Here is a 26,832-nt window from a genome sequence, read left to right on the forward strand (position 1 = left end):
AGGCAGTGCATTCCAGATCATAACAACTTGCTGCGTAAAAAAATGTTTCCTCATGTCACCTCTGGCTCTTTTGCCGATCACCTTAAATCTGTGTCCTCTGGTCACCGACCCTTCTGCCACTGGAAACAGTTTTTCCTTATTTACTCTGTCAAAACCGTTCATTCAAAAGCATTACAAATATGGGATGGATGCAGACACCTGGCTGAAATGAAGTGTGATTGGCAATCAGATTCCTCTAACACTGTGTTCTCTCCTCACAAAGGAAAGAGTAACACTTAAGCAGTGCCAGAGAACTGCAACTGGAGGAAGAATTTTGTGTGGAAATAGACAGCATTGTTATGTATGCATAGTTTTATGTGGAAAGCTTTGATAGGAACAAATATTATCTTTAAAACTTTGAGTATGCACAAGGAGGAAGTTTTTCAACTTGTAGACAGACAAACAGGAGAGGCTGTAGAGATAGGAGGCAAGGTGCCAAGTTCGGGTTGGTAAGGACAGGACAAGGGGGAGAACAGGTCGTTTCATCTTCATGTGGATTGTCAAGGTATAGCAACGTCCATGTTCTCAACTGTTATTTCTTCAAGGAGTTATTTAAGTGTTTACACAGATGAGCAAGCTTTTGTATTTTTGCAATGCTGGATGATATCTTGGAGGAACAGGCAAACCACTCAGAGGAACAGCCGAGCTCATCAAGATCCACAACTCTTGCCTTATCCTCACCGACTCTGTCACAGCATCTTAACTCCCTCAGCAGCAGTCCAGATACACCCACCCGGGACCTCAGCAGCAGTCCAGATACACCCACCCAGGACCTCAGGAGCAGTCCAGATACACCCACCCGGGACCTCAGGAGCAGTCCAGATACACCCACCCGGGACCTCAGCAGCAGTCCAGATACACCCACCCGGGACCTCAGCAGCAGTCCAGATACACTCACCCGGGAGGAAGTAGTTGGTGAGTCAGAAGGGTTTTCATTGGGTGAATCATCAAGCATTAGTGAGCATGAGGGCCTGGGACTGGAGGAGAGGAGAGTGCTGTTCCTTCATGAAGGAGCCTAGAGACCCAGAACTCAACGGCCCACTCTCCAAAAGAACAATGATTTAGGGGCATAGGTCATGCACAGGCAGCAGCGATAGTTTCCCTGATTATGGTTGAGAGGATGAAGAAATGGGAGGAGTCTACTACATGCATCTGCAATACACAGCAGGGAGTTTCTCATGACACACAGGACAACCTGAAAAGAGTGACAGTCCAGGAGATTTCTGCGGCAACAAGGCAGCAAAAGGAAGTTCAGCACAGAAGGATGCCATTTGGCCCATCGTGCCTGTGCCGGGTCTTTGAAAGAGCTATCCAATTAGTCCCACTCCCCCTGCTCTTTCCCCATAGTCCTGTAAATTGGTGGCTTCCAGGCTGGCAGCTACCAATGATTCAATAGATGCTTTGAGGGTGAACCCAAACAGGTCTTCCAAAACTTGACTGGGACTATTCGGTCTGCAATGACACTGACCAGTAGCATATCTGAGCCTGTGCTCTGCACCAGTGGACTGCAATGAGTGGCAACGGATATCGTCTTTCTCATGACAATGACAATAAGCCTACATCCTTGAGCACCCCACCTCCAATGCCAACACATTAGGGATCTTCAGACCTGGGCCCAACACCCCTTGACAGAAGCAGATCCCTCAGGAACAGCAACTTAATTGAGATAAGAGTCACCTCAGCCCTCAAAGGCTGTAGAGGAATCTTCCTAGCCAGCCACCTCTTTAATCTCGTATCACTCAAGGAGCACCTCTTAAAAGGAGGGGATAAGGAGCTAGTGCAAATAAGGAGCTGGCACAAAGGGTAGACATGGTGATAAGAAATAGCTGCAGTTAGAGTGTAGGAAATTATTGGAATCCTTTATTGAATCTGGACACATACTTCATAATTCATTTCTGCAGATGTTTGCAACTTAGCAGACTTGGATGATGACGTGTGAGAGTGTGACTTCTGTATTATGGAGGCAAGCTACAGAAGCCTTTGGGAATGCAGATCTTTGTGAGACAGTTGGGAATGGTGGAGGAACAGCGGGCGGGGGTGGGGTGGAGTTTATTTGGTTAGTCAATGTTTATTTACTGATAGCACTGGGCTATAAGTTCCAGGCTCCTTTCTCTGGTTGCAGGTTGAAGACTCTCTTGCTGCACCTCCTCTCCTTCCTGTGCATCTTACTCCTGATGTGGGCATGGACGACATTCTCCATCTTCATCATCAGCATCATCCTTTTGAGCTTCTGGAAGTAGCAACCTTTTCTGCATTGTGATATTATGTAGGAAGCAGCAAGCCAGAATAATCCTGGAGACTCTTACTAGATTGTACTACTTGGCTCCTTCAGATTATCCAGGCATCTAAAACAAGACTTCAAAATTTCACTGATCTGCTCTACCACACTTCCTATAGTCCCATGAGTTTCATTGTTTTATCTGTTGGTCCGTGTTTATCGATGGATGCCTTACTGGAGTCATAAGCCATGAATGCAGGGGATATCCCTGATCATCAATCAACCATTCTAGTGCATGATTCTGAGTCAAGGCTGTATGGTAGATTATAGCATGAAGAAAGTGTCATGACGGCTTCCTAGGCATTAACATGCATGATAAGGTTATTGGCATCACCCTTTAGCTGGATGTTTATTGACTGATAGCCTTTTTGTTCATGAAATTGAGGGGGTTGTTATATGGGGCTTTCAATGCCACATGTTTTCCATCAATTGCTCCTTGTATCTTTAGAACTGCTGCTCGCTCTCTTTGTTTTGCATGAGGCTTGCTTGGATAGACCATCAGTGACCTTCTTTATGCAATGCTGTGCTGCTGCCTGACTGATGACCAACCCTAATCCTAACCCATTTTGCTACTTTTACCACCACTAAACCATCCAAAATTGGGTGGTAAAAAGAGTCACACTGCAGTGGACCAGATAAGTATTATACAATAATACCTGAGTAGATAAATGGTTTCCAGTAACAAATTGCACTCTTATCTATGATATGCAAATTACCTGATCAGATCTATCCACGCACTTATTGTAATCGAATATCTACACAAATTTTTCTGCATGCATGATTGAGAAACATCTTCACATGTTCAATATTGAATAATAGGATTCCTTCCGCCCCATTTATTTTAATTTCATCCACATTGTTTGGACTCCAATCAAATACACATGGATATGTGCTGCTATTATCATGATTGCTAACTCACCACAGCTTGATCCTGTCCTCCCCCAACATCCACACACATGTATTTCCAACAGGAGTCATTGCTAAGTGATCAAGGGTGGAGACTGGCCGATTTTCCACCACCTAACACAAGGGCTTGTAGCACTCCTGCTACAATGGTGAACTGAGCACAGCCTTGAGTTGAACGTGAGATCTTCCCAGTCTGTATGGGTTTTTTATTCAATGGTATTCAACGTGACCCAGGTCTAAGAGTCATATAAATAGTATACAATGGTAGAGCATCATTGTACTTAAAATGTCAAAAGTGTCTTATACATTCAGTAATACATTCAACTTAACCACATACAATCTTAATTTGTGATCTTACCAGGAGTACATTAAAATAAGTGTGTGCTTTCTCATCTGTGGTGTCCTAAACAAATCCAGTAAGGAAGGATTATTTATCTCTTCAGAACTGTTCTCTCCTATTATCATCTGAAAAACACCAGTAAGTCACGTAATTGAAATAAAAGTTAGTTTTACAAAGGGCGGGTGATTTGTAGTCGTGTGATCATTGAATTATAGAATCATAGAAAGTTACAGCACAGAAGGAGGCCATTTGGCCCATCGTGTCCGTGCCAGCCGAAAAAGAGATATCCAGTTTAATCCCACTTTCCAGCACTTGGTCCATAGCCCTATAGGTTTCGGCACTTCAAGTGCACATCCAAGTACTTTTTAAATAAATTGAAGGTTTTTGCCTCTACCACACTTTCAGGCAGTGAGTTCCAGACCCCCACCACCCTTTGGGTGAAAAAAATTCTCCTCAGCCCCCCTCTAATCCTTCTTCCAATTACTTTAAATCTATGCCCCCTGGTCACTGACCCCTCTGCTAAGGGAAATAGGTCCTTCCTATCCACTCTATCTAGGCCCCTCATAATTTTATGCACCTCAATTAAATCACCCCTCAGACTCCTCTGCTCCAGTGAAAACAACCCCAGCCTATCCAATCTTTCCTCATAGCTAAAATTCTCCAGTCCTGACAACGTCCTCGTAAATCTCCTCTGTATCCTCTCTAGTGCAATCACATCTTTCCTGTAATTTGGTGACCAGAACTGTATGCAGTACTCAAGCTGCGGCCTAATTAGTGTTTTATACGATTCTATCATAACCTCCCTGCTCTTATATTCCAAGCCTCGGCTAATAATGGAAAGTATCCTGTATGCCTTTTTAACCACCTTATCTATCTGTCCTGCTACCTTCAGGGATCTGTGGACATGCACTCCAAGGTCCTCTGTCTCCTCTACACCTCTCAGTATCCTCCCATTTATTGTGTATTCCCTTGCCTTGTTTGCCCTCCCCAAGTGCATTACCTCACACTTCTCCGGATTGAATTCCATTTGCCACTTTACTGCCCACCTGACCAGTCCATTGAAATCTTCCTGCAGTCTACAGCTTTCCTCCTTATTATCAACCACATGGCCAATTTTTGTATCATCTGCAAACTTCTTAATCATGCCCCATAGCAAGGGAGCTTGTACTGAGCCCTGTGGAACCCCACTGGAAATAGCCTTCCAGTCACAAAAACACCCGTCGACCATTACCCTTTGCTTCCTGTCACTGAGCCAATTATGGATCCAACTAGTCACTTTCTCTTGGATCCTGTGAGCTTTTACTTTTCTGACCAGTCTGCCATGTGGGACCTTGTCAAAAGCCTTGCTAAAATCCACATAGACTACATCAAACGTGCTACCCTCATCAACCCTCCTTGTTACCTCCTCAAAAAATTCAATCAAGTTAGTCAGACATTATCTTCCCTTAACAAATCCATGATGACTGTCCTTGATTAATCCGTGCCTTTCTAAATGACGATTTATACCATCCCTCAGAATTGTTACCAATAATTTACCCACCACCGAGGTTAGGCTGACTGGCCTGTAATTACTCGGTCTATCCTTTTCTCCCTTTTTAAACAATGGTACAACATTAGCAGCCCTCTATCTTCTGGCACCAAGCCTGTAGCCAGAGAAGATTGGAAAATGATGGTGAAGTGAGACAATTCCCACAAAATTCCACACATATCACCTGCAATGCAGTTTTCTGCCTGGCTACCACAGTTTTACATAAGGAGTTTCAGAGGCAGCGTAAATACTAATTCTGAGTTGAATTGAGTGATGATAAATTAGACACTCTGGTTTAAATCATCAAGGTATTTTCTTGCAGCAATTGTAATTATAAAGGCATTTCTCCTTCTAGTTGATGCAGATACTGAACATTTTAGCATGTCTATCTGAATCCTGGTTATCTCAGGGAAAGACAGCATTGTATTTTTTGCATCTCAACTAAGCAGCTGTTGACTAATTTGCCCTTAAATTCGTCATGGCTTCTCCTGGTCTCCTGCCATATCTCTGGGGCAGAACCCCCCAAAAAATTGTGGAAATCTGGCATAAACGGGTTACGTTGAGTCTTCATTTTTTGCGGGGGGGGGGGCGTTCCACCAATCTCCCACTGGAGTTATGGTGGGAGACTGGGAGGGCTCCCATGGAATTTCAGGGCCATTGTAACAGTAACTCACCCTAACCTATTGCCTCTTTCCCCTACAAGCGTCAGTTTGGTTCAGTGGTAGCACACTCGCCTCTGAGTTAGAAGCTTTTAGCCTCAAATGCCACTCCAGAGACTTGAGCACATAATCTAGGCTGACACTTCACTGCAATACTGAGGGAATGCTGCATTGTAAGAGATAGAATCATAGAATCATACAGCACAGAAGGAGGCCATTCAGCCCATCTTGTCTGAACCAGCCCTGTCTCCTACCCACTTGTGAGTTTAAGTGTTCTCTCTTGCCCATATTGTATGCCCCTGACTTGTTTCCCATTCATTCTATGTGACTTTGAATTTCCCTTCATCTCTGCTCTATGTGGCTTACAGTGTCTCACTCCACCCCTGCTCGATGTGACTTTGAATTTCCCTTCATCTCCGCTCTGTGACTTACAGTGTCTCATTCTTCCTTTCCCCCAACACTCTATGGCCCTCCATAGTATACATTTTTCGCTTTAAGGAGAGAGAAAGATTCTGTTTACAGTGTCTGCTCTGAATCCACACTCAACCTTATTTTTATGAACTGCTGAATGGATATGGAAGACCAGAGTGAAATTGTTCCTTCTTAATTCATATATTCACAAGAATTACCAAAGGTATTAACTAGCGTATGAGAAGGCTTCAAAATCTGCACACAAAGCACAGCCTTGGACAATTTCAATGAACCCTCTGACAACTTATGCTAAAAAGTGCAAAAACACAGCAGTTCAAGAAAGTGGAAATTGTGAGAATAGCTGAGCTCAGCTCCACTGGGACACATAGGTGCCCCTGTTAAAAAGAAGAGACCATCTAATGTTCAGGGAGGGTTAATATGAAAGATCCTGTTTTAAGACAGACTGGTGGGAACTGTGGGACCGGCCTTAGCCCAACCCTAGTGAGTCACATAAAGGGGGCAATTTACGGTTTCAGTGTAACTCAGGTGGGCGGTAGGCGGGATGTACCCTGCGCCCACCTGAAGGAGTCGACGTGGGGCCAGAGCCATTTTTGTGTTCGGTCCTCATTTACATTAATTTGGTGAGCTGCCAATGTGTAAAGCGTTCCCTGTAGGCAGCTTGCTGATATGGGGATGGGAAATCTGGCAGGGTGGCTCATTTTGATGGCCCTGCAGCAGCACCTTATGGGGGGCGGGGAATGGAAGCATCAGGAGCAAAAGAGAGCAGCAGTTTTGAGCATCAGACAAAATCTTTGCTGCACCTACAGCAGCAAGGCGATGAACTATTGGAAGCCTTTAATGCTCAAAACCCACAAGCAACTGCGGTAAAAATGAGGGTCAAACCTGTTTTCAGCTTTCCCTGACTGTTAAGGATCTCTTTAATGGATGCTCAAACTGGCCGCCTCTCAACTTCTGCTGCCCATGTTTCGCGGGTGGGAGCAGGAACTGGTGGTAGCTAAACGGACAGAGACAAAAATGGCATCGGGGTCATAACTACATTAGTGACCCCGCTGATCAGATATTCATGAGACTCCCGCTCATTTCCAGTGGGAGCTCTGGCTGCCTAGATTGAGGTCCACCCAAAAATTGGAACAGGTGGTCACCAAGTGGTAAGTCACCCTTCAACTCTAATCGCAATTTTGGTCCCGCTACCGCCCATTTTTAGGTGGAAATGGAGCAGTAGCGACATGAAAATCACACCCAAAATGTATTCAAGGCCAGACATGTCCACACTGAAAGGTTAATTTGGTATTGGGTTTGCTTTAATTATAAAAATCGTTAATTGGATACAAGACAAATGAGTCTTTACTCATTCAAAGTCAGGCTTCCTCATTCAAACTACAGCCAAAGGTAAACTTTCTTTTACATACATGTGTCCCAAAACCTTTAACCTTTAATCTTGTATAGTTTATGCTGTATAAAACATCAAAGTTGGGGCATTTGAAATTCAGTGATGGCTTTCCAATATTCCTAGTATCTAACACAATCAATTACCTCTTTGTAAGTTGATGGGAGACACTTTCCATTCTGTTCTGCAATATCCTGTGCAATTTTCAATGCTTCTTTGATTCTCTTGCAAGATAACAACCACCGAGGAGATTCTGGGATTAAGCTAAAAGTGGAATAGGTCAAATTTGTAAAATCAATTCTACCATGCAATAAGTGATTGTTGTACAATATTAATCAATGGGAAAGTTTGCAATAAAATTAAATTACCAGCAGTAAAGCAGCAAGACAAAGTTTGGAACGGTAATGGCCAGTTGGATTCCTTTCCAAGATTTAATCAAGTACGCAAAACCAGGAAGTAACATTATACTTAACGAGAAAACTGCTTGTGTTACAACTATAACAACTCTTCTGTATCTTGGTCCAACCAGTTCTATGGCTGAAAAGAGACAACAATGAGATTTGCTCTGAAAATTATAATGACAGATACACAATAAAACATCAAATTTGTATGGTTATTTGTATTTAAATATAACTGATGAGGGTAGTCCTTAGGGCTGCCAATGACAGAAGTGTGGTAGAAAACTCCTGGTCATGTTGGCCCATCTGAAGGATGAGTGAAACTTGGTTACACTATTACATCAGCGGGAAGGGATTTGTGCATGGAAAATGCACCACTTTTGCTACACTTGGGAAAACCCTGTTCAAAGCTGCAGCATGGCTAAAATTCATGGTGTTAATATCATACACTTAGAATTCATGATGTTAATATCATATACTAGAATGCATGGTGTTAATATCATATATTAGAATTCATGGTGTTAAGTCCATTTACTAGAATTCATGGTATTACTATCATATACTAGAATTCATGCTGTTAATATCATACACTAGGATTTCCTGGGTGTTAATATCATACACTAGGAATTCATGGGTGTTAATATCATGCACTAGAATTCATGATGTTAATATCATACACTAGAATTCATGGGTATTAATATCATACACTAGAATTCATGGTGTTAATATCATACACTAGAATTCATGGTGTTAATATCATACACTAGAATTCATGGTGTTAATATCATACTCTAGAATTTATGGTGTAAATATCATATACTAGAATTCATGGTGTTAAGACCATATACTAGAATTCATGGTGTTAATATCATACACTAGGATTTCCTGGGTGTTAACATCATACACTAGGAATTCATGGGTGTTAATATCATATACTAGAATTCATGGTGTTACTATCATATACTAGAATTCATGGTGTTAATATCATACACTAGCATTTCCTGGGTGTTAACATCATACACTAGGAATTCATGGGTGTTAATATCATATACTAGAATTTATGGCGTTAATATCATATATTAGAATCAATGGTGTTAATATCATATACTAGAATTCATGGTGTTAATGTAATCTACTAGAATTTATGGTGTTAATATCATATACTTGGTCCATTATGTTAATATTATATACTTGATCCATTATGTTAATATCATATACTAGAATCCATTATATTTATATCATATACTATAATTCATGGTGTTACTATCATATAGTAGAATTCATGGTGTTAATATTATACAGTATTGCTTCAGTTGTTTTGGGTATAGAAAACATCTATGTAATTGTATTTTGATTTCACAAAGGTTCAAAATGGCTCAGAGCGGCATTCCCGTTGTCGTGTTTAAGTTTCCATTAGGCAAGGTAAGGAGTCTTAGGGATGAATTTCCTCGTGCTCCACTGTCATAACTTCGGCGGAAACCCCATGTACATGCAAATAGTAACCTAACCTCTGACTCCACCATAATCAATGAGGAGTTTGCACATATCCATCACTCACTGAATACCTAAAGATCCCAGCCATCCAGCAAGGAACATGCAGCAACTAGTGAATCTCCTTCTCCCAACTCTCACAGGAGTACAACCAGTCATTGAACTCTCTAATCCAGGTCATGGAGATTGAGACATCAGTGTAGAAGCTACAATTTGGCCAAAATGCGCTACCAGCTAAATTCTACAAAACCCGACTGCCCATAATCACACCTCAAATACAGAGAAATTCCAAAATTGGATCAGAGCCGTTTACACACACCTCACATCCAGAGACATTCCAGAATTTGATCACAACCCTTTACACACACCTCACATCCAGAGACAACCCAGAATTTGATCACAACCCTTTACACACACCTCACATCCAGAGACAACCCAGAATTTGATCACAACCCTTTACACACACCTCACATCCAGAGACATCCCAGAATTTGATCACAACCCTTTACACACACCTCACATCCAGAGACAACCCAGAATTTGATCACAACCCTTTACACACACCTCACATCCAGAGACATCCCAGAATTTGATCACAACCCTTTACACACACCTCACATCCAGAGACATTCCAGAATTTGACCACAACCCTCTACACACACCTCACATCCAGAAACATTCCAGAATTTGATCAGAGTCCTTTACACACATCCAGAGACATCCCAGAATTTGATCAGAGTCCTTTACTCATATCCAGGGACGTCCCAGAATTTGATCAGAGCCCTTTACACACATCCAGAGACATCCCAGAATTTGATCAGAGTCCTTTACTCATATCCACGGACGTCCCAGAATTTGATCAGAGTCCTTTACACACATCCAGAGACATCCCAGAATTTGATCAGAGTCCTTTACTCACATCCAGAGACGTCCCAGAATTTGATCAGAGCCCTTGGGGGAATTCTAACCACCAAGAACAGGTGGGTAGTTAAAATAATTGATTTTCTGAGCGCGACCGCAACCCGGCTCCAACCTGCTCACTTCCGGGTTTAACGGAAGCATGTTTGGATGCGTGCGAGTAGCCTACTCAATGCAGGTGGGACCTTAATTAGTGCAGATGAGCGGGTAGTTATCGCAGCAATTAACGTCCTTATGAGATGTTAATTAGGTCTTTTTAAATTGATTTTCTCCGACCTTTAAATTTAATGCCTCTTTTCCCGGGGCTCATGAATCTTGCCACTGAAAAGGAGGCATGAAGGGCTGGATCATGAGATAAGTACCTTTATTGCACTGCTTGTGGGTCAGGAGCAGGAGTGTTTCCTCCAGGCCCAACAAACCTACCTGCCGCGATCGGACCCCGTCATAGGCCGACGCATTTGTCCCGATGTCTGAAACCCCCCCCACCGATGTCCGAGACCCCCAAATGTCCGAGACCCCCCCCCGACGATGTCCGAGACCCACACAATGTCCGAGACACCCCCTTGACGATGTCTGAGACCCACACAATGTCCAAGACCCCCCGTTGACGATGTCCGAGACCCACACAATATCCGAGACCCCCCCCGACGATGTCCGAGACCCCCCGAATGTCCAAGACCCCCCCCCGACGATGTCCGAGACCCACACAATGTCCGAGACACCCGTGATCTCTGACTTCTCACCTCCCCAATGATCTCTGACTTCCCCCACCCCCCGCCCTGTGATCGGCCCCCTCATCCAACTCCCAACGATCCCAATTTCTCCCTGACCCTACCCCCCATCCAGCCCCCAAAGATCCCGATCTCTCCCCGACGCCCCCCCCACCCCCCAATCCAAACTCTGACTTGCCTTCCATCCGCTCCCCGGCTGCTTTTCCGCCTGACGGGCAACCAGCCTGTCAATCAAGCTGGCTATCGGGCGGGAAATCATTTGAAAAATTTTAAAGCAGGATTCAGTTAAATTCAGTGGGACCTGCAGGAAACCCTTACTTCCAGGGTTTCCCGCCCCCCACCCCCTCACCACCTCACTCTCTTCCCAGCTCCAAGTTAATATCAGGGCTCTTTACTCACATAGAATCATAGACTCATAGAAAGTTACAGCACAGAAGGAGGCCATTTGGCCCATCATGTCCGTACCGGCTGAAAAGAGATATCCAGCTTAATCCTATTTTCCAGCACTTGGTCCATAGCCCTGTAGGTTACAGCACTTCAAGTGCACATCCAAGTACTTTTTAAATAAGTTAAGGGTTTCTGTTTCTTCCACCCTTTCAGGCAGTGAGTTCCAGACCCCCACCACCATCTGGGTGAAAACATTTCTCCTCAGCTCCCCTCTAATCCTTCTACCAGTTACTTCAAATCTATGCCCCCTGGACACTGACCCCTCTGCTAAGGGAAATAGATCCTCCCTATCCACTCTATCTAGCCTTGTCATAATTTTATACACCTCAATTAAATCTCCCCTCAGCCTCCTCCAAAGAAAACAATCCCAGCCTATCCAATCTTTTCTCACAGCTAAAATTCTCCAGCCCTGGCAACATCCTTGTGTAGCTCCTCTGTACCCTCTCTGGTGCAATCACATCTTTCCTCTAATGTTCTGACCAGAACTGTACTCAGTCCTCAAGCTGCGGCCTAACTAATGTTTTATACAGTTTTAGCATAAACTCCCTGTTCTTATATTCTATGCCTCGTCTAATAAAGGAAAGTATCCTGTATACCTTTTTAACCTCCTGTCCTGCTACCTTCAGGGATCTGTGAACATGCACTCCAAGGTGCCTTTGTTCCTCTACACCTCTCAGTATCCTCCCATTTATTGTGTATTCCATTGCCTTGTTTGCCCTACCCAAATGCATTACCTCACACTTTTTTTTTATTCGTTCATGGGATGTGGGCGTGGCTGGCAAGGTCAGCATTTATTGCCCATCCCTAATTGCCCTTGAGAAGGTGGTGGTGAGCCGCCTTCTTGAACCGCTGCAGTCTGTGTGGTGAAGGTTCTCCCACAGTGCTGTTAGGAAGGGAGTTCCAGGATTTTGACCCAGCAACGATGAAGGAACGGCGATATATTCCAAGTCAGGATGGTGTGTGACTTGGAGGGGAACGTGCAAGTGGTGTTGTTCCCATGTGCCTGCTGCTCTTGTCCTTCTAGGTGGTAGAGGTCGCGGGTTTGGGAGGTGCTGTCGAAGAAGTCTTGGCGAGTTGCTGCAATGCATTCGGTGGATGGTACACACTGCAGCCACAGTGCGCCGGTGGTGAAGGGAGTGAATGTTTATGGTGGTGGATGGGGTGCCAATCAAGCGGGTTGCTTTGTCCTGGATGGTGTCGAGCTTCTTGAGTGTTGTTGGAGCTGCACTCATCCAGGCAAGTGGAGAGTATTCCATCACACTCCTGACGTGTGCCTTGTAAATGGTGGAAAGGCTTTGGGGAGTCAGGAGGTGAGTCACTCGCTGCAGAATACCCAGCCTCTGACCTGCTCTTGTAGCCACAGTATTTATATGGCTGGTCCAGTTAAGTTTCTGGTCAATGGTGATCCCCAGGATGTTGATGGTGGGGGATTTGGCGATGGTAATGCCGTTGAATGTCAAGGGGAGGTGGTTAGACTCTCTCTTGTTGGAGATGGTCATTGTCTGGCACTTGTCTGGTGCAAATGTTACTTGCCACTTATCGGCCCAAGCCTGAATGTTGTCCAGATCTTGCTGCATGCGGGCACGGACTGCTTGATTATCTGAGGGGTTGCAAATGCAACTGAACATTGTGCAATCATCAGTGAACATCCCCATTTCTGACCTTATGATGGAGGGAAGGTCATTGATGAAGCAGCTGAAGATGGTTGGGCCTCGGACACTGCCCTGAGGAACTCCTGCAGCAACGTCTGGGGCTGATTGGCCTCCAACAACCACTACCATCTTCCTTTGTGCTAGATATGACTCCAGCTACTGGAGAGTTTTCCCCCTGATTCCCATTGACTTCAATTTTACTAGGGCTCCTTGGTGCCACACTCGGTCAAATGCTGCCTTGATGTCAAGGGCAGTCACTCTCACCTCTGGAATTCAGCTCTTTTGTCCATGTTTGGAGCAAAGCTGTAATGAGGTCTGGAGCCAAGTGGTCCTGGCGGAACCCAAATTGAGCATCGGTGAGCAGGTTATTGGTGAGTAAGTGCCGCTTGATAGCACTGTCGATGACACCTTCCATCACTTTGCTGATGATTGAGAATAGACTGATGGGGCGGTAATTGGCCGGATTGGATTCGTCCTGCTTTTTGTGGACAGGACATAGCTGGGCAATTTTCCACATTGTTGGGTGGATGCCAGTGTTGCAGCTGTACTGGAACAGCTTGGCTGGAGGCGCAGCTAATTCTGGAGCACAAGTCTTCAGCACTACAGCCGGAATGTTGTCGGGGCCCAAAGCCTTTGCTGTATCCAGTGCACTCAGTCGTTTCTTGATATCACATGGAGTGAATCGAATTGGCTGAAGACTGGCTTCTGTGATGGTGGGGATATCGGGAGGAAGCCGAGATGAATCATCCATTCGGCACTTCTGGCTGAAGATGGTTGCAAACGCTTCAGCCTTGTCTTTTGCACTCGGGTGCTGGACTCCGCCATCATTGAGGTTGGGGATGTTTACAGAGACTCCTCCTCCCGTTAGTTGTTTAATTGTCCATCACCATTCACGACTGGATGTGGCAGGACTGCAGAGCTTTGATCTGATCCGTTGGTTGTGGAATCGCTTAGCTCTGTCTATAGCATGTTGCTTCTGCTGTTTAGCATGCATGTAGTCCTGAGTTGTAGCTTCACCAGGTTGGCACCTCATTTTTAGGTACGCCTGGTGCTGCTCCTGGCATGCCCTTCTACACTCCTCATTGAACCAGGGTTGATCCCCTGGCTTGTTGGTGATGGTAGAATGAGGAATATGCCGGGCCATGAGGTTACAGATTGTGCTGGAATACAATTCTGCTGCTGCTGATGGCCCACAGCACCTCATGGATGTCCAGTTTTGAGCTGCTAGATCTGTTCTGAATCTATCCCATTTAGCACGGTGGTAGTGCCACACAACACGTTGGATGGTATCCTCAGTGCGAAGACGGGACTTCGTCTCCATGAGGACTGTGCGGTGGTCACTCCTACCAATACTGTCATGGACAGATGCATTTGCGACAGGTAGGTTGGTGAGGACAAGGTCAAGTAAGTTTTTCCCTAGTGTTGGTTCGCTCACCACCTGCCGCAGGCCCAGTCTAGCAGCTATGTCCTGCAGGGCTCGGCCAGCTCGGTCAGTAGTGGTGCGACCGAGCCACTCTTGGTGATGGACTTTGAAGTCCCCCATCCAGAGTACATTCTGTGCCCTCAGTGCTTCCTCCAAGTGGTGTTCAACATGGAGGAGGACTGATTCATCAGCTGCGGGAGGGCGGTAACCTCACACTTCTCCGGATTGAATTCCATTTGCCACTTTTCTGCCCACCTGACCAGTCCATTGATATCTTCATGCAGTCTATAGCTTTCCTCTTCACTATCAACCAATTTTTGTATCATCTGCAAACTTCTTGATCAAGCCCCCCACATTCAAGTCCAAATCATTAATATATACCACAAAAAGCAAGGGACCTAGTACTGAGCCTTGCGGGACCCCACAGGAAACAGCCTTCCAGTCACAAAAATACCCGTTGCTTCCTGCCACTGAGCCAATTTTGGATCAAATTTGACACTTTCCTTTGGATCCCATGGGCTTTTACTTTTCTGACCAGTCTGCCATGTGTGACCTTGGCAAAAGCCTTGCTAAAATCCATGTAGACTACATCAAACGCGCTAGCCTCATCGATCCTCCTTGTTACCTCCTCAAAAATTCAATCAAGTTAGTCAGACACCACCTTCGTGCTGTATCAAAGTTAAGTCTTTCCAGGGCATCAGTTCTTTTCCCTGTTGGCAACTCAGATTGCATATTTACAGCTTCCCACATCTGTGTAATTATTATCAACTACAGTAACTTTGTTTTCAGGTCTCAGAAGCTCCACTCTTGGCATTGACTACAGTCCATTGTTGAGTAGTTGACAAGGTGGCTGAGCATTGGCATTTCAGGCTTAGACTGCAACTGAGCTTGGTCAATTTAACGGCAAAGTTGAAAATGTTTTGGATGTTCATATCTTGCAATGACCTAATCTGGGTGTCCTGTTAGGGTAAAATGAGTGAACTTGAGTCCTTCAAGAGCACCATTTTGATTACCAAGGCTTCAAACACTGTAGGCAAGGCAATTGTCATCAGATCCATGTTGACTGTCCTTGATTACTCTGTGCCTTTCTAAATGATGATTTATACTGTCCCTCAGAATCGATTCCAAAAATTTGCCCACCATCGGAGTTAGACTGTCTGGCCTATAATTACTCGATCTATCTCTTTCTCCCTTTTTAAACAACGGTACATTAGCAGTCCTCCAATCCTCCAACATCACACCTGTAGCCAGGGAGGATTGGAAAATGATGGTCAGAGCCTCCACTATTTCCTCCCTTGCTTCTCTTAGCAGCTTAGGATACATTTCATTTGGGCCTGGCGATTTATCTACTTTCAAAGATGCTAAACCCCTTAATACTTAATATGTTTATCCCATCCAACATTTCACATTCCTCCCCCTTAACTGCAATCTCTGCATCGTCCCCCTCTTTTGTGAAGACAGTCGCAAAGTATTCATTAAGAACCATGCCCACATCTTCCGTCTCCACACATAGGTTACCTTTTTGGCTCTAATAGGCCCCACTCTTTCCTTACATCCTCACACCCAGAGACATCCCAGAATTTGATCAGGCCCCTTTACTCATACTTCACATTCACAGTGCGCACCAATAGCTCTGACTCCTCCCCGCATTCCCTTTCGAAGACAGGACCAGACAGGGGTGCTCTCCCCCAACCCCCCCGCCCCCCGCAACCAACATTATCACCCTGGCCAAAGAATCGGTGAAAACAGCAATAAGAATAAATTAGAAACATTTTCATATTGTTTGAATCAGCACATTTTTTACATTTTAACCAATAACCAATGTTACAAAAAGGCTTAAGACAAGCCAATGAACCAAAAGTTCTGTTATATCCTTCTATTGCATTATTTTCCTTTGGGGACCCAATAATAATGTTTACAAAAATTAATAGAAGTGCTTTATTCATTTTTATGTATTTGTCTACATTTGACAAATAAGTTTACAGTATAATCTGAAATACCACCTAGATAGCCTTTAATATAACAAGCTTAATATGTGAAACAGTAATGCTAAAGATTAACAAGAGTTTTAACATTATGTTATTGTCAAAGCATTTGACACTGTGAACCTGAAGAGAAATTAAGGACGCTACCCTATTTGTGCTGGAAAAAACAAGATTGGAAGGATCATAATCCTAGCTTTTTAAATAATATGGGGAATCAATAATGGTGAATGACGACAGATATTTCATACAAAGCCAGAATAACAGAACTGTAGTGTGCAACTATAAGCTGAAGAAACAGGGTAAATGTAGGGAATAGCTTCTTTACATTTTAAGCAATTGACTTCTGGAATAGACTGGCATTCATGCAGTACTGTTGAGCTGTTGAAATATTCAAAAGGGAATTGAACAAATTCCTCGCTCAATGGGGAGGGGAGAAGTCGAGGCTTGGAGTTGGAAAAATAATTAAAATGGCCAGTTCAGCTCCTGGAACAAGACCTTGATAATGTTTCAAGCCAGAAAGCTGAACTGCCTTCTCTCAAACTGTTACAAAGTTGGATCACTGGGACACGAGACCAAAAAAAATCCCAGCAGGAATAAAGGTATGGAACATTCAAAATGGCATCTAGCAGATAATGGAAAATTTCTGGGGATCAACACATGATCCTTCCGTCTTGAGTTTGTTTGCTGCTCCTTGTCTGTTTAAAAGAGGTGACCAAATGCATGGCTAGCTTTTGAGTTAGCATTGTTAGCATCTCTAACCCTGGGTAATGTAAGCCTGACACTACTGTAGAGCGCAAGTGCAATGAGGTACACAAAGGAACAGGAGCAAAGGAAGCTTCAATCTCCTGGTAAAGGCCATATGATGCAAGTTATCCTGTCATTTAGGTCCACCTTTAAAACCCACGTTGATCATTTTTATCCCATTCTTGTCCTGGTACCCAAATCATATTCAGAGTGTCCAAACTTTTTTGTCTTCATCGACCATATTGTTGCAAATCATGGAGCCTCAGGTCTACTTATAAAGTTTAAATCCACGTGCCCATTACTTTGTATATATCACAGACTGCTTATACCAACTTATCTTGGTGTTTTGACCTAGAATGTATCCACCCAAGAGGCAACAGCAACAATAGCCACCCTTTCCAAAACTGCAGGCCAACAGGTTAGTTGGGTCAGCATTGCAGTACTTATGGGACTGATAATGTGCCATTGCACAGTGCCACCGGCACACAGAGCTGACCCCTTTGGATAGTGTCAGGTTAGCACATTGGCATAATATTCTGGCACTCCAGGTATGTCGCTCATGAAGCCACCACCCAACAGCCTATTTAAATATTTGTGGTGGGCACCCAATGGGGTTTCCACATGCACTGGGAGCCCGGCAGAGTTGGGGGGAGGTGGGAAATCCCTGCTGCTGCAGGTATTTGGCACCTGCGTCACCTTAAATGGGCAGCCCTTCAGGCCGGGGAAAAGTGTCTGACCTCTGCATGAGGTACAGGCGGGGGAGTGTGAATTGACCCTGTGATTGATTGTGCTCCCTGGGGTGGTTTTTTCCCTCTGGCCCTAACAACACTGGTACCTGACATTCCTTACGTCCAATGTTGTTATGGCAATAATGATGAGAAATATGATATTTGATGCCACTCCATTATTACCAGCTTGTTTGGTTACACCACTCCTTTGTAGTAGATGCTTCTGGTTTCCAGCAAATGGAATGCTGGAAGATCACTATTGGGCAGAAATGGGTGGAGAAGGAGAATATTTAGTGTGAAAAATTAAAAAGGTAACGAGTATCGATATCTTGTATTTAAGTTGCCACTACTGCCATATGGTGTGATGCTGCTTTCAAATATGGTGAATTGTCACAACCAAAACCTTTTATTCATAAATACTCTTGAGCCATGCAGAGCCAAAATACTGCAATAAAGGCATCCATCGCCATATTCCCCTGGTCAATGGGGTCAATCATTATCAAAGATGGTGAGTGGAATACACTGCAGTACTAGACGAGCCAGGCAATAACACAACGGGGTTGACTTTTCTTCAAGGCCAGCAAGTGCCCGAAGACCAAGACACCCAAAAAACAGGCATGCTAATTTCTACCCTATCATCTGATAATTGCAGTGTTCTTACGCTGACTAGGTAGTAACTAGATCAATGCACTTAAACATTTTACAAGGAAAAAATGAATGACATATTGTTGATTTAATGGAGATATTCTTTTTGAATAACTTAAAAGGTCCAGTAGATAGGCCACCACAGCTTTAAGAATTCTGAATAGCATTGTGAGTGCAGTCACAAACATGAAATTGTTTCTTTAAAAAACATTAGCTACATTCAATCACATTCAGGTTTAAGGCTTACCAATGACAGCATTGATCACACAAATCCCTCTTCCAACAAGCCTTGCAGGATTCAAAAAATCACAAACACTGGGTAAATTGGTGCAAGCTTTCGGCCAAACCTGCAAAAGGAAATAATTTTTTTACTTAGGCAAGGAAGGAGTCAAGTGGACAAGGTAATGGTCAGATTATGGGTATCACCTACCTATCTGCTGCATAGCCTGTGATCAGTGCTCCAAGAAAAAAGCCTATTTCAATACAGGCTTGTGACAAATCCACTCTCCAGGCATTTTCACATATAGGTTCTAACTTCGGAAGAAAAAAAAGCAGGGAGAAAAAGGAGATGGTTTATTGATTGTATGGATTTTCAATGCCTTTACAAGTCTCAGAAGTTATAAATATACATAAGTCTAGAAATTACTGTTAGTGATATTAGCAGATCAACACTTAATGTGATTCCTTTAGCATAGGCTAACTAGGTTAGAGCCTGTAATAAAAGAGCAAACAGAGGAATGTCATGTGAGCATATTAAACATTCATCCACAGCAATTTTAGTCTTTCATGAACAGCAGAGGTTTGATGGCCAATAGCTAAGGACTCAATCAGATATAGTCACCCAATTGGAATTATTAACACTGTTTCCCATTATCCCTCAGATAGTTTTAGCCAATTGACAGCTTCTTCCTTGATTTAATTTTAGCCAGAAGTCCTTTGTATGGAACCTTATCAAATAACTTTTCAAAATCAAGGCATGAAATAGAATTCTATTCCGATGAGACACTAAACCAAGGTCCCTTCTGCCTTTTCCGGTAGATGAAAAAGATTTCATGGTACTCTTTGACAAACAGCATTGAGTTCTAGTCAGGTTTCCTGGCCAACATTCATCGCTCAACGAATATCACCAGCAAAAAAAAGATTAACTGGTTATTTATCTTACTTTGATGTGTGCAAATTGGCTGCCACATTTATCTCAAAGCAACCATGACTACACTTCAAAACTAATTCATTGGCTGTGAAGCGTTTTGGGGTGTCCTGGGGATCTGGAAAGTGCTATATAAATGTAAGTTCTTTCTTCTTTCATGTGCTGAGGGATATTGATTTAGGGCCAATTCTTTAAGTCTGCAACCTCAAATCCAAACATTGTAGGCTTAGAAATTATGGAATCATACAGCACAGAAGGAGGCCATTCGGCCTATCGTGCCTGTTCTGGCTCTTTGAAAGAGCTGTCCAATTAGTCCCATTCCCCAGTTCTTTCCCCATAGCCCTGCAAATGTTTGCTTTTCAAGTATGTATCCAATTCCCTTTTGAAAGTTACTTTTGAATCTGCTTCCAACACCCTCTCAGGCAGTGCATTCCAGATCACAACAACTCGCTGCGTAAAAAATCTCCCCTCTGGCTCTTTTGCCAATTATCTTATATTGAGCACATAGCTCAAGACCAGCCTGACTGTCCATCGCTATATCTTGTTGGATCAACTAAAACTGTATCACTTCTCCCTCTCTGTGCTCAAAACCTCCTACCACTCCAGGGTCACCTTGGAGGGCAAGGACAAACCCAAACTGCTCCACCACAAATCGCCTCCTCTGACCCTCTTTCCCACCTCCTCCATCCTCCCCTCTGACACCCAATGTGAGGAGCTCATGGACTTTGTCTCCCAAAATTGAAATTATCTGCTCAGTAGCTTCTGTCCTACTATTCCCACCCTCCAATCCAAGCATTGTCTTTTCTTCTCCATCCTCTTCCTCCAACCACCCATCAGATTAACTTCCTCTATGACACTTACTACCTGTTCCCTCTCCTAGTTCCAATATAATCAGTACTTTTAACAGCTTTGTCTACTCTTTGTCTGGTCACCTCCAGCATGTCCCAAGTGTCACCTCCATCCTTGACACAATCCTGATCCTCATCTATTTGCTGCCACTCAGCAACATAATCCACAAACATATGGTCAGTTTCCATGTCTATGACAATGGCATCCAACTCTACCTCTCCACCATTGATTCCAAAACTGTCGGTGTGCTGTGCAATCACCTTTGTGCCATCAAATCTCGGATGTCAAAACTTTCTTCAGCTCAACCAAGCAAGACTGAAGCCATCCTGTTCAGCTCTGGCCAGAAACTTACCTCCTCAGACACTCAGACCAAGGTAAGGAATAAGGGTAAGATAAATGGTCTGGCAACAAATACAGTTATAGAACATAAGTACAAAATGACTGTTAAAAATAAAGTAAAGGGGACAATTATTAAAAACAAATTAAATTGCCTCTTCAGCAATGTGCACGGTATCCGAAACAAAATGGGGGAACTGGAGGCAATAATTCGTAGTGAGGAGCCAGATATGGTGGGGATAACTGAAACATGGCTACATAAAGAACAGGACTGGCAGTTAAATATTGCAGGACATAATGTATTTAGAAAGGATAGGGAAGGAAGAGGGGGGTGGGGTAGCTGTACTGATTAGAGACAACATAATGGCAATAGGAAAAAGGGACATAAGTAACATTAAGATAGAAACAGAATCCATATGGATTGAGTCAAAGGATAAGAAGGGATCGATCATGTTAATAGGGGTATTCTACAGACCACATAATAATGGAAGGGAAGTGGGGGATGAAATATGTAGGCAAATCTGTGAAATGAGTAAAAAACATCGGATAATAATCATGAGAGATTTCAACTACCCACAAATAAACTGGCAAGACGACGTAGGGAAGGGGAATAGGGAATGGAGTTTTTACAGTGTGTACAGGACTCCTTTCTTACCCAGTTTGTGAGAGGCCCAACAAGAGAGGAATCACCGCTGGATCTAGTAATGCGAAATGAACCAGAGCTAATAAGAGAAGTAAGCGCAGGAGAACATCTAGGCAATAGCGATCATAACATAAGGTTTAAAATAATGATTGAGAAAGACATTGGTAAGATAAAGACCAAAGTAAGAGATTTGAAAAAAGCTCATTTTGAGGATATGAGAGTGGAACTAGGGAAGGTAAACTGGAAAAAAATCTTGACAGGCAAAGAGATAGAACAGCAGTGAGAAATATTTAAAATGGTGATCAATAGAGTTCTGGAGAAATATATTACTCTAAAAAACAAGGACAAACTGGCCAATAATGAAACACTATGGATGAATAAAGAGATAAGGGTAAAATTGAAACTAAAGAAAAAAGCATACTTTAAGTACACAGACAATATAGGAGAGGATGACAAAAGGGGATATGGAGAGGTTAGAAAAGAAGTAAAGAAAACAATTAGGAAAGCAAAGAGGAACTACAAAATTAAATAATCAAGGAATATGAAAAGAAATAGCAAAGTCTTCTACAGATACATAAATAACAAAAGAAAAATCAGGATAGGGAGAGGGCCACTAAGGGATGCACAAGATAAACTCACAGGTAATGACAGCGAAATGGCAGAAATATTGAATAGCTACTTTGCCTCAGTATTTACCAGGGAGACTAACAAGGTGGGCATGATATTAGAAGAAGAGATCAAAAATGATATAAAGACATTTAAGATAGAAAGGGGAAGATAATTGATAAATTAATCATACTTTGAGAGGATAAAACCCCTGGTCCGGATGGATTGCATCTGCGCATATTAAAAGATGTTAGGGAGGAGATAGCAGAGGCACTATTACATATATATAAAAATTAATTGGAATCGGGAATAGTGCCAGAGGACTGGCGGACAGCTAATGTGATTCCTATATTTTAAAAGGGCGATAGAACAAGTCCAGGGAACTATAGACCAATTAGCTTAACATCAGTGGTAGGAAAGATAATGGAATCTTTACTGAAAGATGTAATAGAAAAACATCTAGAAAATGAAAATATAATAAAGAACAGTCAATGCGGATTTCAAAAGGGAAGGTCATGCTTGACCAACCTTATTGAATTCTTTGAAGAAGTAACAGGAAGAGTGGACAAGGGTAATGCAGTGAGATGTAATATATTTGGATTTTCAAAAAGCCTTCAATAAGGTACTGTATTGGGGACTCATGACTATGGCCAGTGCATGTGGAGTCAAGCAGCCAACTTGTTATCCATTCTGGGATATGCCTCAGAATGGATAACAAGTTGGCTACAAAACAGAAAACAGAGAGTAGAGCTTAAGGGTAGCTATTCAGACTGGCAAAAGGTGGGAAGTGGTGTTGCACCAGGATCGGTGCTGGGACCACTGTTGTTCACAATTTACATTAATGATTTGGATTCGGGAAACGGAAGTACAATTTCAAAATTTATGGTTGACACCACATTGTGGATGTAGTTAATACAAAGGAAGAATGCGTCAAAATGCACAAAGACATTAATTAACTTGCAGAATGGGCGTGTAATTGGCAAATGAATTTCAATATAGATAAGTGTGAGGTGGTACATTTTGGTCTGAAGAATGAGGAGGCCACATACTGCTTGGATAATAAGAGTCTAAATGGGATAGAGAAGCAAAAGAATCTAGGGTTACAGATACACAAATTACTAAAAGTAGCGATGCAGGTTAATAAGGCCATAAAAAGGGCAAATCAAGCATTGGGGTTCATTTCTAGAGGGATAGAATTGAAAAGCAGGGAAGTTATGTTAAACTTGTAAAGAACCTTGGTTAGACTACACTTGGAGTACTGTGCACAGTTCTGGACTCCATATTATAAAAAGGATATAGAGGCATTGGAGAGGGTGCAAAAAAGATTTACAAGGATGAACATAAGAACATAAGAAATAGGAGCAGGAGTAGGCCAATCGGCCCCTCGAGCCTGCTCCGCCATTCAATAAGATCATGGCTGATCTGATCCTAACCTCAAATCTAAATTCATGTCCAATTTCCTGCCCGCTCCCCGTAACCACTAATTCCCTTTACTTCTAGGAAACTGTCTATTTCTGTTTTAAATTTATTTAATGAAACCAGAACTGAGAGGATATACTTACCAGGAAAGGCAGAACATGCTAGGGCTCTATTTTCTAGAAAAGAGAAGGCTGAGGAGTGACCTGATAGAGGACTTTAAGATAATTAAAGGGTTTGATAGGCTAGACATAGGGAAATTGTTCCCACTTGCGGGGGAGTCGAAAAGTAAAGGTCATAAATATAAAATAGTTGCTAATAAATCCAATAGGGAATTCAGGAGAAACTTCTTTACCCAAAGAGTGATAAGAATGTGGAACACGCTACCACAAGGAGTAGTTGAGGCAAATAGCATAGATACATTTAAGGGGAAGCTAGATAAGCACATGAGGGAGAAAGGACCAGAACAGTAAGCTGATAGAGTCAGATGAAGTAGGGAGGGAAGAGGCTCGTGTGCAGCATAAACGCCGGCATACACCAGTTGGGCCAAATGGCCTGCTTCTGTGCTGTAGTTTCGACGTAACTCGATGTAACCTCAGGCACTGATTCCATCTTCCTTTCTAGCTGCTTACTCAGACTGAACCCGACATTGTGCAACCTTGGTGTCCTGTTCAACCATGAGCTGAGCTTTGAAGTCCGCATCTGGTTCTTTGCCGAGATCACTTACTTGAACCTCCAGAGCTACTCTGGAATTTCACTCGCTATACCCGTACTTTCCCTTATCACTGCCCAAACCCTCATCCATCAATAATGAAAAGTTTCAATAAAGTAAAAAGATAAAAAAAAACTATTTCCATTGGTCAGTGATGGCATAAGTGTAAGATCATCAACAAATGAACAAAGGGAGAGGTTTGGAGAAATGTTTTTTTGCTCAGTGGGTTGTTAGGACATCGAATGCCCTACAATGGTGGAAGCAAAATCCTTAATAGCTTTTAAAAGGGGAGTGGATAAATATTTGAAAAATAAAATTTTAAAAGGCTATAATGAAAGGACAGGGGAACGTGACGAAATGGAGAGCTCTTTCAGAGAGCCAGTGCAGAAGTGATGGGCTGAATAGCTTCCTTTTGTGCTGTAAAGTTCTTTGATTCTATGTTTTGTCACCTCAAGGCTCAATGTTTGCAATGCCATATTCGTCAATCTCCCCAGCTCTATCCTGCACAAACTCCATCTCATCCAGAACTCAGTGGCCTGTGCCCCAGCCTACACAGAGCTCGGCACAGCCATTACCCCTGTGTTACTATTCATGCTCATCTCCCATTACTCTTGCACTCACTGCAAAAGTCAGCTTCAACAAGCAAGTTTGCATTTCCTATGAAATGAGATTTGGCCATGTATGTGAAGCAAGTGGAATAACATGTTGCAGGATGAATAAACACATATACCGTTGGTATATGCATCAGAAATAGTATGTGCTGCCCACTCTTGATCTCTCTGATAAGAATACCCAGCCCCTGCCCTGCTCTTGGAGCCGCAGTTTTGATGTGGCTGGTCAGTGGTGATCTCCAAGGTGTTCATGGTGCTGAACTCAGTTGGTGCCATTGAAGGTCAGGGATAGGGCTGGGCTTTCTCTTGTTTGAGATGGTGTGAATTTGTCTCTTGTCAGCACAAGCATGGTGTTATTCAGGACCTGTTGTGGGCTGGAATGGGCTGCTTCATTCTCAAAGGAGTTGTGAATGAAACTGAACACCGTGGAATTGTTAGCGAACAGCCCTACTCCTGATATTATGATGGAGGGAAACCATTGATGAAGTAGCTGAAGATGTTTGGGATGGAGCAACGGAGAGAGGTTCTTTACCAAGATCATTGAAATAAATTGGAGAGGAAATGTGAGCCAAAAAATGCCAGCTTTCTCTTCAGGAGAGTTAGCGACTGTACCACCAAAATGGAAGAACAGTGGAGAGGAGGATTCAGAAACATTATGAGAGACAACCTTGGCAAGGAGTCATTTACTGATGTTTCTAACGGTTAAGTATGTTACTAGCTAATCCTTTTAAATAAATTGTGGGAAAAAATCCATTAATTTAGCTGGTTATTTGCCACTATCAATCTTAGACAGAGAATGGAGTCTTTCAAAGTCAGTTCGCCAATCCAGGCAACGGTGATTTTGCACAGCTGGATATACACCTACTGATCTGTCCTATTTCATTCTCATTCCTAGCCACAATTTAGATTATAAAGTCTTCCCAGGTTTATACAAAATGCAGGATATCAGATAGAGAGGGAGGAGTGAAGTAAACATGAATGAGTATCAATCACAGCCAGAATTCTGCTGCCGGATTCAGTATCGGGAGATAAGAAAACAACAACTTTCATTTATATAGTCCCCTTAACGTAGTAAAATGTCTCAGGGCGCTTCACAGGAATGTTATTAATCAAAATTTGACACCGAGCCACATAAGGTGATATTAGGACAGGTGACCAAAAGCTTGGTCAAAGAGGTAGATTTTAAGAAGCGCCTTAAAGGAGGAGACAGAATTAGAGAGGCGGAGAGGTTTAGGGAGGGAATTCCAGAGCTTAGGGCCTAGGCAGCTGAAGGCATGGCTGCCAATGATGGAGCGATTAAAATCGAGGATGCGCAAGAGGCCAAAATTGGAGGAGCGCAGAGATCTCGGAGGGTTGTAGGGCTAGAGGAGGTTACAGAGATGGAGGGGGTGGGGGGGACACAAGGCCATAGAGGGATTTGAAAACAAGGATGAGAATTTTAAAATCGAGGCATTCCCAGAACGGGAGCCAATGTAGGGGTGAGGGGAGAATGGGATTTAGTGCGAGTTAGGATATGGGCAGCAGAGTTTTAGATGAGCTTAAGTTTAAGAAAGGGTGGAAGATGGTGGGGGAGGGCTGCCAGGAGAGTATTGGAATAGTCCAGTCTGGAGGTAACAAAGGCATGGGTGAGGGTTTCAGCCACAGATGAACTGAGGCAGGGACGGAGACGGGCGATGTTACGGAGGTGGAAGTAGGCGGTCTTGGTGATGGAGCGGATACATGGTCAGAAGCTCATCTCAGGGTCAAATAGGACGCCAAGGTAACAAATGATCTGGTTCAGC

At 43.2% G+C, this 26,832-nt stretch overlaps 1 pseudogene; it reads right to left on the reverse strand.

Moving 5' to 3' along the window:
- LOC137324681 (solute carrier family 22 member 3-like) overlaps window positions 1–26,832 on the reverse strand; it is a 39,029-nt pseudogene that overhangs the window by 8,224 nt on the left and 3,973 nt on the right.

The sequence above is a fragment of the Heptranchias perlo genome, chromosome 8 (assembly GCF_035084215.1).
Source record: "Heptranchias perlo isolate sHepPer1 chromosome 8, sHepPer1.hap1, whole genome shotgun sequence".
NCBI lineage: Eukaryota > Metazoa > Chordata > Chondrichthyes > Hexanchiformes > Hexanchidae > Heptranchias > Heptranchias perlo.